Raw genomic sequence first — 14,359 nt, forward strand, 5'->3', positions numbered from 1 at the left:
GCTTTCTCCTTACCTCTTATTTTTTTACCTTTATATGTCCACAGTAAGAATGTTTATATCTGAGGCTTCTTGTCAGTCAACAGAAAGACACAGGCATTTTGACAGCTCTTTTCATCTCTCAAAATAAAGTGGGGCAATGTAAATACCTCCTATGAATCAAATAAGTTGTTCCTGTTGGTTAACTAGAAGGGACCCAAGGATGACTTGTTCAAGAATTTCCTCCTCTGTGTGGAGGAACAGCAATGGGAGAGGCCAGTAAGACTTTGAGAGGGCTCACCTGTATGGCAAATCAGACATCCAGTTCATGTCATGTTTAAAAGCTAGTTCTGGTTATAGAATAATTCAGGAAATTCTAAAACACTCGGTTGCAACTGATGTCCAACCTTAATTTTTCAACAATGATGGTAGGTAATGCAGCTACAGGTGTCGAGAGAGAGTGTCACATTGCCTGATACTTATGTTTTGAATTCTAAATGTCCCAGAAGTGCATGTGTTGGAGTGTTGGCTTGCCTTGCTATGTCTGCATGCATGCCTAGTCCACATACATGGGCATTAGCAGGAATACATGTTTTCTAGAGAATGTACAATGCTCATTTGTGCAGTACTATGCAAATGCAATACAATGCGTATGTAAAAGGCATTTTACATGGTATAAAAGAGAAAAATCACTAAATTGGACATGCTCTGAGAATGCAGATAATATTCCATAACATGGGAGGAATTAGTCCAGCCAAGAAACATGATACCACATATTTTAAAAGGCAATTTGGCTCTTTAAGGAATCATGATACCTCAGCTATTATATCTTTTCCATCATAACTTAAAACCTCAGGCTATGATTATATGATACCAGCATGCAATATGTTAAAGAAATACCCTTTTAGTGAAATGGTACTTATTAATTAGCTCTTGAAAAATCAATTAATTTTACATGCTTCTAAGTGGATTGTCTGGAATCTGGACATCCAAATCAGCAGTCTCTTTGGAAACCAGCTTCTAAGTTTTATAATCTATAGATTCATAGCGAAAAGGGATTTCATACATTTAAATGCTTTTTAGTGTAGTGCAATTGGAGGAGTTTAATGTATATTCTCAGCAAAATTGAACAAAAATAGGTGTCTTCAGTAATGTGGAAAATGGCACATGTGAAAGAAATGCACAAAAACTGATTACAGATATTTAGAATAACAATTTTCCAAAGTCTATGCTGTTCTCATAAACAAGACACTGTTACTTTCAGATGGGATGGAAAGATTTTCCTCCCACCCAAGGCCACACACATCCGGAACAGAGAAATCACACACAGGAGTTTCTGCCTCCCTCTCTTACTGCTTCACAGCATTTCATCCAAGGTAGCTCATGTTGAAACACATTTAAGTGCCAGCTCCTCTCAGAGACACACATCCCTTCACTTACTGTGTAGAGCAAATTGGTTCATCTCACAGCAATAGCACTTTTTTGGTATTTAGGTGAGAAGGCAAGCATTTGTTGCAGCTGATTTCAGTGCTGCAGCATGCAGTGCTGGTGATAGGCCAGATAGGGAAATTTCTGAGCACATTTCACCTCCAAAGCTCTCAGTCTCCAGCCAGGCCCACAGCTCTGCCCAGCCTGGGCCAGGCTGCACGTGCAGGCCGTGCCTGCCAGCTGCAACCCTTCAGCTGATCCACCAGTCACAACAGGACTAGAACGAAAGATAAATTAGGTAAGCAGCCTTCCCTGTGTGAAATGAAGGGAAATGACTCCTCACAAACCATAAAGGAGATAAAGTAACTGTGGCCTTTGTTACTTGTGACAATGACAGATGATTCTTAGTATTGGTGTTTATCCCACTTTCCTGCCAAGAATTGGTCTTTATCCCACTTCTCTGACCAAAATATTGGTTTGGACACAACATTATTTTAAAATTTTGCTCACAATCTATTCAAGTTCCATAGATAGAAATTGCACCACTGATATCCAGTCCTCTTCAGTATTAGTCACACTTCAGTCATAGGTGAACAGCAGAGCTTACAGCTATTCCCATAGCTGGCAACTGTACCCTCACCTATAGCCCAGGAGTTATTGGCAAGACAACACAAATAATCAAACACAAATAATCAAATTATTTGGGAAAAAACAAAACAAAACAAAACAAAAAACTCTTTTAAATATTCTTAATAAAAGCAGCTAAAGATGCAAGACACTTCTTGCCAACAAGAATTGCCCAACCAGAACTGGGCTGGACAAAAAGACAACAATAACACCACTTGAACACTGTGCCTGCTGAGGGCTTTAGGGGTGGCTGCAAGCACTCCCTGCCTGCACACAGCTGGCCCAGGGAAAGGCTTCTCACGTGTCCCTGACACCAAGAGGTTCAGGTCAGCTGGGGACACGGTGCTTGGCAAGGTCAGGCAGGGCTGCCAGTGCTACCTGGCATGACTCACAGACATTGCAAAGTGAGGAACTCCTGCTCGGCTCCCTGGGAAAAACACCACCATATCTGAACCTGGCTAACAGGGTTACATTTCAACTCGCATTTGTTATTTGTACTGTCTTGCCAATTGCACTTGTGCCCTGAGGGTGACTAGATAGCTATAAATCTTGATAGTCCAGGTTCACAGAACCACAGAATCATTTAGATTAGAGAAGACATTTTAGATCATCAAGTCCAACTATTAAACTATATGTATACAACTATGTTTGAGACAGATTCTTCAAAATAAATGTGTTTAGAAAGAGGTGTAAGGCCTCTGTTATTGTAGTAGACTAGAGGTTTATTATTCCTAACCTTACTTTCTTCCTTTGAAAAAAGTTAGCACTATTCCCATATTACCCAAAGACAATAATTACATGTATACAGTGTCGCAGATGTTACAAAGAGCTTAGTTCTGGTTTCCTTATCAAGCACTATTATCCAGTGCAGCATGGTGCTTTTTAGACTTACATCCCTGGACTTTTTCACAGAGAAACCAGGAGGCAAAAGAAAAACAAGAAATAGGCTGAAGATCTCATCCCAGATCTCAGTTGCCTCCATGCCAGCCATAGAAGGAGGAGGAGCTCCAGAGTCAAGGCAGCCTAGATATAGCCAAAGTGATTACAACTGATTTCTTAGTAGTTCTTGTCACAGGAATTGTGACAGACCAGAGAGCTGAGTTTGTATCTGCTCTGAAAAGCATCTTCAAGCAAAAGCAGTTTCAAGAATATGTGTAATTTGTGACAGATCTTTTCACAAATACTCTTCAGGTGACATCTGTAGAGATGGAAGACTGTTAGGAAAGCACAGCTCATTTTCCTTTATTTTCCCATAAGGACAGTATGTGGGAGAGGGGAAGTATTGAAATGCCACCAATACAGTGGAACTCCTTAAATAAGAATATATATTATGAGAACTGGTGAAAACAAAACTGTTTTGGTTATTGTGTTAGTTTACAGATATTCACACAGCCATTGCTATTACTGTTTCCTCAAGCTTCAGAGACTGAATTTACAAAATCAACACTTCTCAAGCAATACTCCTAGGACATTTAGTAGATAACAGGCAAGCCTCAAAAGCTTTGGTGAGTGCATTTTATTTTAAAATATCAAATACTGAATGTTTCCATTTATCTTAGTATCTTGGAATTTAGGCAGAAAACCTGAGATCAGAATTTTCTCATGAGATTCTCTTCCCTGGAAGTGCCTTCTGTGCCATTCTTATCCTACTTCTGATCTCAGCAAAAACTGGGATGCACAGATGACTCCAATATTTATTTATTTCTAAAGCAATGGAACATTTTGAACATCAAAACAAAAAGAAGGAAAGTTTGTTTGCTTGGATGTATGCCAAGTTCTACTACACAATGTTTAAACAGCAAAGGTTACAATTTAGGACAGTTGGTCTGTCTCAAATGCTACTCCACTGTCCATTACTATAATTTAAGTACAATTAGCTTACCCAAATATCAACACAAAACTTGGCTGGTTAAATTGTCTAGCTGTTTTCCATGGTTCCTCTTTGAGTCAAAGGGAAGACACAGACTCTCTGATGCAGTGATTCAGAGTAGAAGGCTAAGTAAACTAGTTGGCATTGTGAAAGCCTCCCTGTTTCTTACACTGACCTTTAAATGATAATTACAACCTGTCTGTATGACATCTAGCAAAATAAGGCTCAAATAACATAGACATCTGTTACCACATTATCTAATTTGAATGATTTGTACTCCCACATACACACTAAAATATATTGGTACTTAGTATTAAAGAAAAAAAAAGCTTTTAGAAAAGTTATATTTGACTCTATGCTGCAGTGAGACGACAAAAATAACCTAAAATTCATGTACATGTTAAATGAAACTACTATTTACCTTTAATGTTTAAATATATAAACTATGAGCTTAACATTTTTCATCTTATCTAGAAAACCATCACCTGTTTAATAAATGCTGGGGTTCTTCTGTTGTTTTTTTTTTTTTTTTTTTTAATAAAATACAAGTAATTAAATACTAAATAGCTACCAGTCACTGAAGGTGTCTACAGTTACAGGTGCATATGACCAGAGAGATGGTGGGTGCCCCACCTCTGGAACCATTCAAGGCTGGCCTGGAGAGGCCTCTGAGCAACCTGATCTAGTTGAAGATGTCTCCTCATTGCAGGAGCTTTGGACTAGATGACATTTAGAGCTCCCTTCCATTCCAAACTATTCTATGGTTCTCTTTTGCCATGAATTTTCTCCTGTATATCTCTTCATTGTTTAACCTTGCTTCAACAGGAACATTTCTGCCATTTTCTCTATCACAGTACATTGGTCCCAGCTACAGGAAAGGACATCACCCACACAGCCACAAAGGTGGGGATTTTACCCCTACTGGTTCAAAGATATTTGAGTGCTACAGAGATGCTATCAGGTTGTTTTGGGTTTTTTTTCCCCAGTGGATTCATACTGCCTTAGAAAAGGCAGTATTTCCTTTTTTCTTTTTTTCCAGCAATTTTTTTCTGTAGGGGAAAAGATGCTACTTGTTTCTCATTTTGTTAAGAAAACAACTAGCATTACATTCTGACCTTTTCTGGCAATCTTCCTTCACTATTGTTTTGTTAATGTATTTAGGCTTTAATATTCTAACATGTTTATTCAAATTTTATTCAAATGCCAGGTTAAATGTTATTCAAATACCAGGTTATAGGATCTCTTATTATATTGCAATTTTTTGAGGTTATCTCAACAGAATATGCACTATATCAAAAGAAAAAAATATTTTCTCAGAAGTCATTTCCTGCAAAAATTTAAATTCTGCTTGATGGACATTTGGTTTTAACTTCTAACATCTAATAAAAAAAATCTGACATTTTTGTGAAACAAATTCTGCTTTCCAACTTGCTACTGCTAACATTACTACCATTGTCTTAGGAATTGTATTCTGAACCAGGATTTTTTAAATAATACATTAATGAACAAAAAGGCAGAGCTAGATCAGCACACACTTCTGTTTCTGATATGACTGGAAAGGGAAGTTTATGTTCAGGCCAAAATGAGACTTATTTAACTATTTCCTATTGGACTTGCTCAAGCACATGTTACGGCATAGTTGGAAATCTGATATTTAACCAATAAGAAACCAGCTGATGTAGACTGCAAATATCAGTAAAGGAGGTGCACTTCATTTTTCAATGCACTAGGACAGGACAGGAAGCTAGTGGCTTAACAGGGTAGTAGGCCAATTGATACTTGACTCTTTTTTCCACACAGTCAGAAAATTTGGTAAAAGTTACATCACTTCCTTGCGCACTAGCCCTGTTAAATTGTTTCCTGCACCAATGTTCCAACTGAAACTGGAAATACTGAAGGATTCCTTTCCCTTTCTGAAAAGCCAGAGTTAGTGGTGGCTGAAATCAGTTTCATTTGGTACTACTTGAACATTGATATTATGCTTTAAAAAAGGCCAGCAACAACTACGTAATGGGTTTCATTGAAGCGCATAAGAAGTTCCTGATAAAAATAACATAAAACATTTTATTTATTTAGTGTATTTACAATATTCCATTAAAAACAAGTAAAAAGATAGACTAGGCAATTGCTTGGACTTTTTTTAAAACTCTGATTGTGGGACACAGTAACAAACACTCTGTAACATCTCCACTATTCAAAGCGCTCAAGAGCTGTATGGACAGTGGATATAGAACAGGGAAGCAAAATTGTCCCTGGAAGTTCCGTGCTCCCTTGAGCATCAAAATTGCCTTTCCTTGGCTGATGGAAACCCACAGCAACCTCCCTCAGTCAGCTTCTCTGAGTGTGGTCAGAACTCCACAGATTCCAATAAAAGGGTGACTGTTTGACAAGCACATGCTTATACAGAGAAAATGGCACCTGTCATTCTAAGGATCTGAGCTTGGTTCTGAATTAAGCACCTTCAGGTTGCAACTGGCAGACACGGATTGTGGGAGCAATGACTCTTAGGTTTAGCTTCCATCTCAACCCAAGGTGGCTGAAAATTTAGGTTTAGCTTTCATCTCAACCCAAGGTGGCTGAAAATGGTTTTGCTGTTTCTAGAGGAGCAGACGGCAAGCTAAAGAGTGTAACCCAAAAGTCTTAAAATTGTATCATTAAGTAGGCAGTGATGCCTTTTACTTGATTTGGCTCACGATACTGCAAACCTAAGACAAATAGATTGAAAATATTGCAAACCTCAGGAAAAAAGCACAAGCAAATGTAGTTCCTAGTACCGCAGATGGTGAAAGGGAGACAGAACTTTTGACTGGCAGTCCCACCTGAAAACTTATGTAACTGCACCGTTACTCATGGAAAGAGATATTTATGGATATCAATACCATGACCAAAGCTCACATTTTGATATGTGGCTAAGATCTGGGGAAAAATTTGTATATAGTACAGTATTTGCATGACCATCTTTTCAAAAAAACCTGAATACTTTCTTCTTTTACTAACCATTAGTGGTTTTTAAATCTTACAATTGCTGCATATCTAAATTATTATTGGTAGCAAAAAGCTGTGCAGAGCCTGGAAAAATGATGTGTGATTGCCTGGACTGGAAAAAAAAAATGTAACAGATATCTTAGAAAACATTTATGGCTTTACACATTGTCAGGATATCTTGGAAAGCACAGTACATCTGGAACTACATTACTGAGAGCAGCCTGACCAAACACATGTGAGAGAAACAGGTTTTCCAGAAAGCCTTCCCTCCTGATCTGCAGATCTAGTGGAAAGAGCTTTTCCTCCTAGGCTATCTACTCAGAGTTTTTCCTTCCGCAGCTTCATCAGCATGAATACATTTCAAGAAGAATCTGTAGTGAAGAAAAGAATCAACATGTGTTTGCATGATTATCAGTGGGTTTTAAATGCATGGTAAAAAAATGCCAGGACAGGGGTGGCAGCATATTTCCAAAGCTGCTCATCCCAGTGGAGCTACATTTACACAAATGCATTTGTAAGAAATGCAAAGAGCTTGATTACAGTAAATATGGCCTGATTTTGCAGTCATGAGAAACTAGGTCAGAGGGAGCTTAGTTTATCACTAGGATATTTGTGCATCATTGTTAGGGTTTTCCCATGACTTCCCAGCTGCATCTCCTGTCCATCCCCACGGCAAACTGCACCCACTGCTGTCATGCAAGATGCAAAGAGGGAAAGAAAGCCATAGGGCATCTGTGAGAGGGCAAATAATGTCAGCTTTGGGATCTGCACGTCATTGGAATGCTGATGTGCAGGCAGCATAAAGAAACACAAAGTGTGGATACAACCTGAGTAGAAGTGTAGGTACTCAAGTATCATAGATATTTAATCTGAAATACTTAGTGGCCTACCTATTCAACATGACCAAAGTACCAAGCTTTTTAGTCAGATAACAATAAATCTGTAACCAGAGTGGCATCAGACAAAATGCAATTCAGTTTATTATTTAACTCTTGCATTGCAAAGAGGAATAAATTAGGAAGAGGTATGCACCTATGCAATCCTAATGCTCATTATAAGGTCTAAATGGGATTATTTAAAGAGCTAAAGTCACCGTTAATTATTAAAGTCAGAAAGATAAAGACTGAAGAATAATGAGGTGTAGATACTCTGCAATATTAATATGTGCAGCCATTGAATTCCTAACAAGTTAACAAAGTTAAGAAACATGCATTAATTTTATTTAAAATAGTGCTTCTTTTCCTAGTCAAATATTAATCTGCATTTTAAAAGTGAAAAGGAAAAACAAAGTTATCAGATCTTGTGATATCTGATTTACAAAAGAGGGAGCAAGTACTATTATTCATCTGTATTTATCCTTATATTTCCATTTCATTTATCCTTACAGTATTAAGCTTTCTTTGACAAAAAAATTGAACTAGATATCACTTAATGCATATTTCTGAGCTACTCACTTTTATAATTTCAAAAGACAGAAAAAGACAAAATCATAGCCACAAGTCCTTTCTGAATACAATAAGGGGCAAGGACACCAGAGGCCATGCGGCCACCTACGCCATCTCATTAAGCTAAGAGAAGAAAGACAGAAGAAACATTTCAAATGTGGCACATCTCTCATCTGCCAAACTGCTGCAATAATTTTTAGATACATAGGTCCCAACAGAAAAAATATCTATGCACATTCTTAGCTTTAAAGATGGCAGTAATCCCTTTGAATTCATTGAGACCATACAGTTACTTACTATTAGTTATGTATTTAAGGGATAGGTGTCTCTCACATGCTCAGTTCCTTTTTCTACTCAGCTTTTTTTTTTCATGTATTCCCTAGAGGGAATCCTGTGGGATGCAGAGGTTATTCTTTTCATAGGGTTGTTTCATAAAGATGATTACTAGCATGTCTACTGTCCCAAATAACAGGTTATTATTTTCCACCTACCTGATTTCTACCAACATTTTCAAGCTGATGCAGTGTTCTTAACCTCCTACTCCATTAGCCTAGTCCATCATTAAGCATCTGGTACAATGATCATTCTGTAAACTCAGGCAATGGGTTTTTTTAAAATCCCTTAACTTTGCCTTGGATCAGGTAAATTTTCTTTGTGTGTAAGAACTATGGGAAGAAATAAACTAATAGAGTCCATGAGATACATTTTGCAACACAATCAAATATCCTGCTGGCAATTCCCTTTCAGTTTATCATTATTATTTTCTTATTATGGTTTATTAAGATGAGATGAACCTATTCTCTGCTATTTTCTCTTTCCTTTAAAGCCACATAGAATTTTGCTGTTTACTATGGGAAATTTGAATCATCACATTCAGTATGCTGAACTTTTAATTTTCCTGAGCAAGCAAAGGAAATATTACACCACCTTGCTGTTTCCAATTAGTTATGGACTTCTGTTTATTCCTTTGCTGCAAGCATTTTTGCTTAGTTAGTAGTACAAATCATTAATCTTAAAATTTTATTCTCTCACTTACACTAAAAATGAAAAAGGCATTTTCTCCTTGCCCTACAGAACTCAAGCAATCCTTATTCCTTCATTTCCAGAACGTTTTTCCAAGGAATCTGATTAACTGATGAAAACAACCAACAGTTTATGAACCCACAGAACATTACTGCCTGTCTTCTACATTTCCCAGTAGGTGAGGCTCTCAAGGCATGATGCTGTGCAAAGTTCAGGCAATGTGAACTAATTAATTAATTAATTGTACCATTCTCTTAGCAATTCAGCTCACTGCTCTTGACAGCAAGTTGGTAGCAGGAAAAATAATCTATTGCATACCTTAAGTATGCATCAAAGAAAAGTTAGTGAATTGATGAGAATTCATAGTAAAAATACTAAAATAATTTCAGGGTTGGGAAAAATGGTCTGAGATAAAATTTAGAGAATTTGATATGTCCACTTCAGAGCAAAGACACAGCAACTGTCCTCAAATAAATATAAAATTTTTCATATTTAATGAAGTAATTGCAATGATAGCCATAAATAAGAGTAATTGTTCTTACTAGTAAGAATGACATTAAAAATAATAGACATCTGGAATGAGACAAATGTGGGGCAAAAAATAAGAAAATTATACTATGATTTTTAAAGTGATGAAAGAAGCCTTCCAGGAGGTTATTAGAAAAAATTCTGCATAACTGCGCCTGCTTATGTTTCTTCTGTCATATTCTCCAACTTTTTTAGGCACTCTGTTCCCTTGTCCCTTTTAAAAGTTACTCACTTGCATTCTTGTTTTCTCTGTTGCTCTGATTATGCTGCCCTGAAAATGAGCACTATTTTTTTAACTTTCTGTGTAGGGATTGTGCCCCAGTGCTTGCAATCTTTTCTTCTACACTGAACTCACCCTGAAACCTCCTAAAACTTGATTCTGGTGATGGTGTCATCTCCTGGCTCTGACCCTAGGCAATGGCCTCACCTATGGTCCCTGCATGACTCCATGATCCCTGGGACAGAGACAAAGGCACACTTTTCATAAGCAACTACTGATTTAAGATGATTGCACTAAGAAGTGCCATACAAAGACATGCTTTACACTTTCTAAAAATCAGTATTTTATAGTCTTTGAAACTGGTCTCTACATTTGGACTTCTTAATGTTTCTGAATCACTTAAAAATTGGGAGCATTTTCCAAAAATTTTTAAATAATGTACTGTAAAAACAGACTATATTAAATCTTTTTAGGTATCTGTTTGGAAATGCAAGCTCTGATACAATGCAGTGGTGTGGGTTAGCTGAAAGAATAGGCAGAGTTTCCAAAAGTAATGACTCTGCCGCGCCAATGTTTTATGAGCCATTTTTTAAAACATCAGCTATCAGATGGAAGTGGGAGGAATAATAGAGTATAACTTGTGCTTTACAATGGCCTGTTAATGCAGAAAGGCAGAGGCGCCTGTGCTCTAAGGAAGCTGTCAGCAGAGCTGCAGCCTGGAGGTGCCAGTATCGCTCACAGTGCTGGCAAGGAGGAGACCCCTGCTCGGGAATGGAGCTGGAGGAGGGAAGCAAAAGGAAAAGGCCGTGGGGGGCTAGAAGAGGAGAATCAAGGATCTTTCTTCACCATTCTTTTTTTACAGCTTTTGTGTGTCTGGACTGATTTGTTGTGGGAGAGCTGCTGGAGACAGTATATTTGGCACAAGACAGGGTAGCTCAAAGCCAAAAGGATGGTGCTATTGCCAGTTTAAACTATGGCTTTTCTTTTTTACTTTTTTCTTTCTTCCCCCCTCCCTCCTTTTTCTTTGAAGGAAGGAAAAGAAAAAAGGGGAAGAAAGGGATTTGCAATGAAAACCAGAGCAGTGGGTTAACAAGAACCCTGCAGGCTTCAGTAGACTGGAAAGATACACGAGGCACTTCCTCTACCATCTGGCATGCAATTCTGCTGCTGCTGCTCTTAGTACATAACTTTGGAGTGAATAAGCAAACAAGCAAAACTTTTTTTAAGAGACACCAACTATGAAACACCAGCTATTAATCTGTCAGCTTACTCTCTTCACTTTTCTCCCACTACAGTATTCCTTTCCTCAAGTCTTTTCCAGTTCTCATGTCTACCTGTGGAAATATGCACTGCCTTGTCATGTTTTCAGATGACTCCATTTGCCTTTTTTGGCATTGCTTCTCAGAATGAATGAGGGACAGAGTTAATGCATTTATATTTCTCTTGTAATCACTTAAGCTTCTTTAACTCGGAGTCAGAGAGAAATGCAGTTGATAGAAATAAAGCAATCCATCTCTGCTGAACTATTTCCTTCAAGTATGGCTATAAGTGTGAATGCAAAAGAGAAATTCTAGGTGAGCCAGGCTTGCTGAAGGACTGTTTAAAATGCAGTTACAAATGGCTGGGTACGTTGCCATGTAGGAGTATGCATGATGTTGAGGTCACATCTTCAAGTTGGGTAAATCACCACAGCACAGCTGAAGTCAGAGAAACAGAGAACTTGCAAAATCTGAGCTTTTTGTCAATTGGAAATCTCTGAGAGTGATGCTACAGCTGATTTTTGGTGCTAGAACTCCTCATATTCACATATCGATCTCCCAGGCTTTCCTGTGAGCAGCTCATATGTGGCTGCATTCTTATAATGAAAAAGACAAAAGAAAAGTCAGTTACAGAAAAATCTTGGATGAATTCAAGATAAGTAATCATTGAATTGGAGAACAACTGTGAAGCATAAGTTTATTAAGAATAAGATTAATTAATTTACAGACATACCCATAAAAGCCAAGCAACAATTTGAATATATATTTTTTTCATTCACAACTGCTGATCCTTAAACTGGCCAGAAATCAGAAAGAAAAACAAATCCAAAAACTCCAGGCTATCTAAAACAGTTGTTTTCATTTGATAGCAATTTTACAAGAGAAAAAGTATATACATTTTGTTTGGTTTATTACACAGCTTCTTGAAATACTGATACTGCAACACTAGATGTATTTCAATTTGTTTTTTGACTGGCCTCCTCCTTTGCACCTGTAGAACTGTAAGTGAAAACAAATACAACAATTAATCCTGATCCTATGCATAAGACAGGTACCTACCCAAGTGATCCAACTACAAATGATACAGAACCTTTCACAGTTTTAAGGACACAAGAAGGTAGGGTAGATTTTGAAATATCAGTAGATTTTTATTGTTGCTCTCAAGAGGGCTGGTGGCTAAGTTCTGTTGACCACTTAAATATTCAGATATTCATCTAAAAATTAGTCTGGACATCTGTGAATACATTGCCTTCCACAATGTCTGGTATCCTTTATCATAGAATCATTATGGGTGGGAAGGATATCCATGACCATTGAGTCCAACCTTTGGCAGTACATCACCCTGCGGCTAAACCACATCACTAAGTGCCGCCTTCAGTTATTTCTTGGTCACTTTTTGTGTTCAGTGAAGCTGGAAATGGCACAAGGATAGCTTTACTTTCAGAGCACCCTGGCACTTCTGCTCTTTGCCTCAGTGGGAACCACAGAGGTAAACAAAGAGGGAAAACAATAGCTGAAAAAAGTTACTGCAACTCCTTGTTGCACAAAACTAAAATTAAGCAGTTGGGGTGTAAGGTTTAAACTACTCAGTCGGCAAAGAGTCTTCAAAGTCTTCCGGACTTCAGTTGCAGAGTTTATCCCTCTTTGATAGGAACAGTGCTTCAAAGAGTAATTGCATGAGACTCACCAATATAAAACACCTAAAATATCACAATAAGCCATATGAAAATAAAACCAATAAAATTTGCTTTTCTAGAAAATTATAATCACAGATTATATTAATGTTGTCAGTGCTTGTGCTACTGTACTGCCCATCATCTATTTCTTTGTTCTTAACTCCTTTGTTCAAGAGTCAGGATATCCTGATACAAAAGACTGAAAAATAACAGCACAACAACAACATTACTACACTACTTTGGAATTGCTTCATAATTTTCAAGGCAAAGCTACCAAGTGTAGAGCGCCAACACTATGGCACAACAGTCTGCAATGAAAACTTTAGCAAACCATTACAGTTGTCAGTTTGAGGTTGGAACATCAATATATTCAAGGCAGAGATCCTGTATGTAACAGGGGAAATGGCATGATGTTAATATGAGGAGGAGAGGCGTGCACTGTTTTCTACATGTAAGGCTGTTAAGGTTCAGTCCATTCTCTTGGCTTCTCTTCCTGTGGGGAGGAAGATCCCGCTTGTTTGACGGTTTATTTTTCCATCTGGAGAGAAGGCAGAACATTGAATGTAACCCAGAGAAGACAAGTGTATTAACTATGCATGCGAGGGAAAGTTATAATGCCCAGTAAAATCCCATTTTAAAAGTCTGCAATTTTACTGAAAACTAAGGGCTGGTGCAAGAGCTCAACCTCCACCCCTCCGCTGTGCACTCCGCAAACTAAGGGACAGACCAGTACCACGATCAGGCTAAAAGGTGTATCTTGTATAAAGGCAACATAAATGTTGTGAAAATCCAAGGCCCCTCCGGGTCTGGGATCGCCGGGAAGGGCCGGGTGCTGCTACAGGGTCTGGCCGAAGGCAGCCCTCAAGTCCGGGGAAGCCCTCGCTGACAGCTGCGCAGCCCCAGCACGCCACCTCTGCTGCTGCATGAGCCAGAGCACTCCCCCGGGCGGCTTTGCCTTGTTTTTAAAGATTAGCGATGAATAATTGCCTCCTCGTCGTAGTCTGGGAGCGACCGCTGCCACCAGGCACTGTCCTAAAGTGAACCCGTTCAGGTGGAGCTTTAGAGCCGCAGTGACTGCGGGCGCGGGGCAGACCCCAACACGCTCCCCTAGACCCGTCCCTTCAGCAACTCGTTCCTCTGCGACCCCTCAAGTGCCGGCCCCTCCGCTGCCGCTCTGGGTGCCCGCTGGGGCTGGCGTCCGGGAGCGGGGCAGGCGGGGGCAGCGAACTCGTTCTCCGCTCCCGGCCCTCGCAGCGTCCCGTGAATCACCGCCCATCCTCCCGCCGAAGGGCAGCCGAGGTGACGGCGGGGTTTGACTAAAA

General features: G+C 38.9%; 1 protein-coding gene across 2 annotated transcripts in view; it reads left to right on the forward strand.

The window, feature by feature from the left end:
• PDE7B (phosphodiesterase 7B) overlaps positions 1-14,359 on the forward strand; it is a 166,185-nt gene that overhangs the window by 73,558 nt on the left and 78,268 nt on the right. The gene's annotated exons all lie outside the window — the stretch shown is intronic.

Source organism: Melospiza georgiana, chromosome 3 (genome assembly GCF_028018845.1).
Source record: "Melospiza georgiana isolate bMelGeo1 chromosome 3, bMelGeo1.pri, whole genome shotgun sequence".
Taxonomy (NCBI): Eukaryota; Metazoa; Chordata; class Aves; order Passeriformes; family Passerellidae; genus Melospiza; species Melospiza georgiana.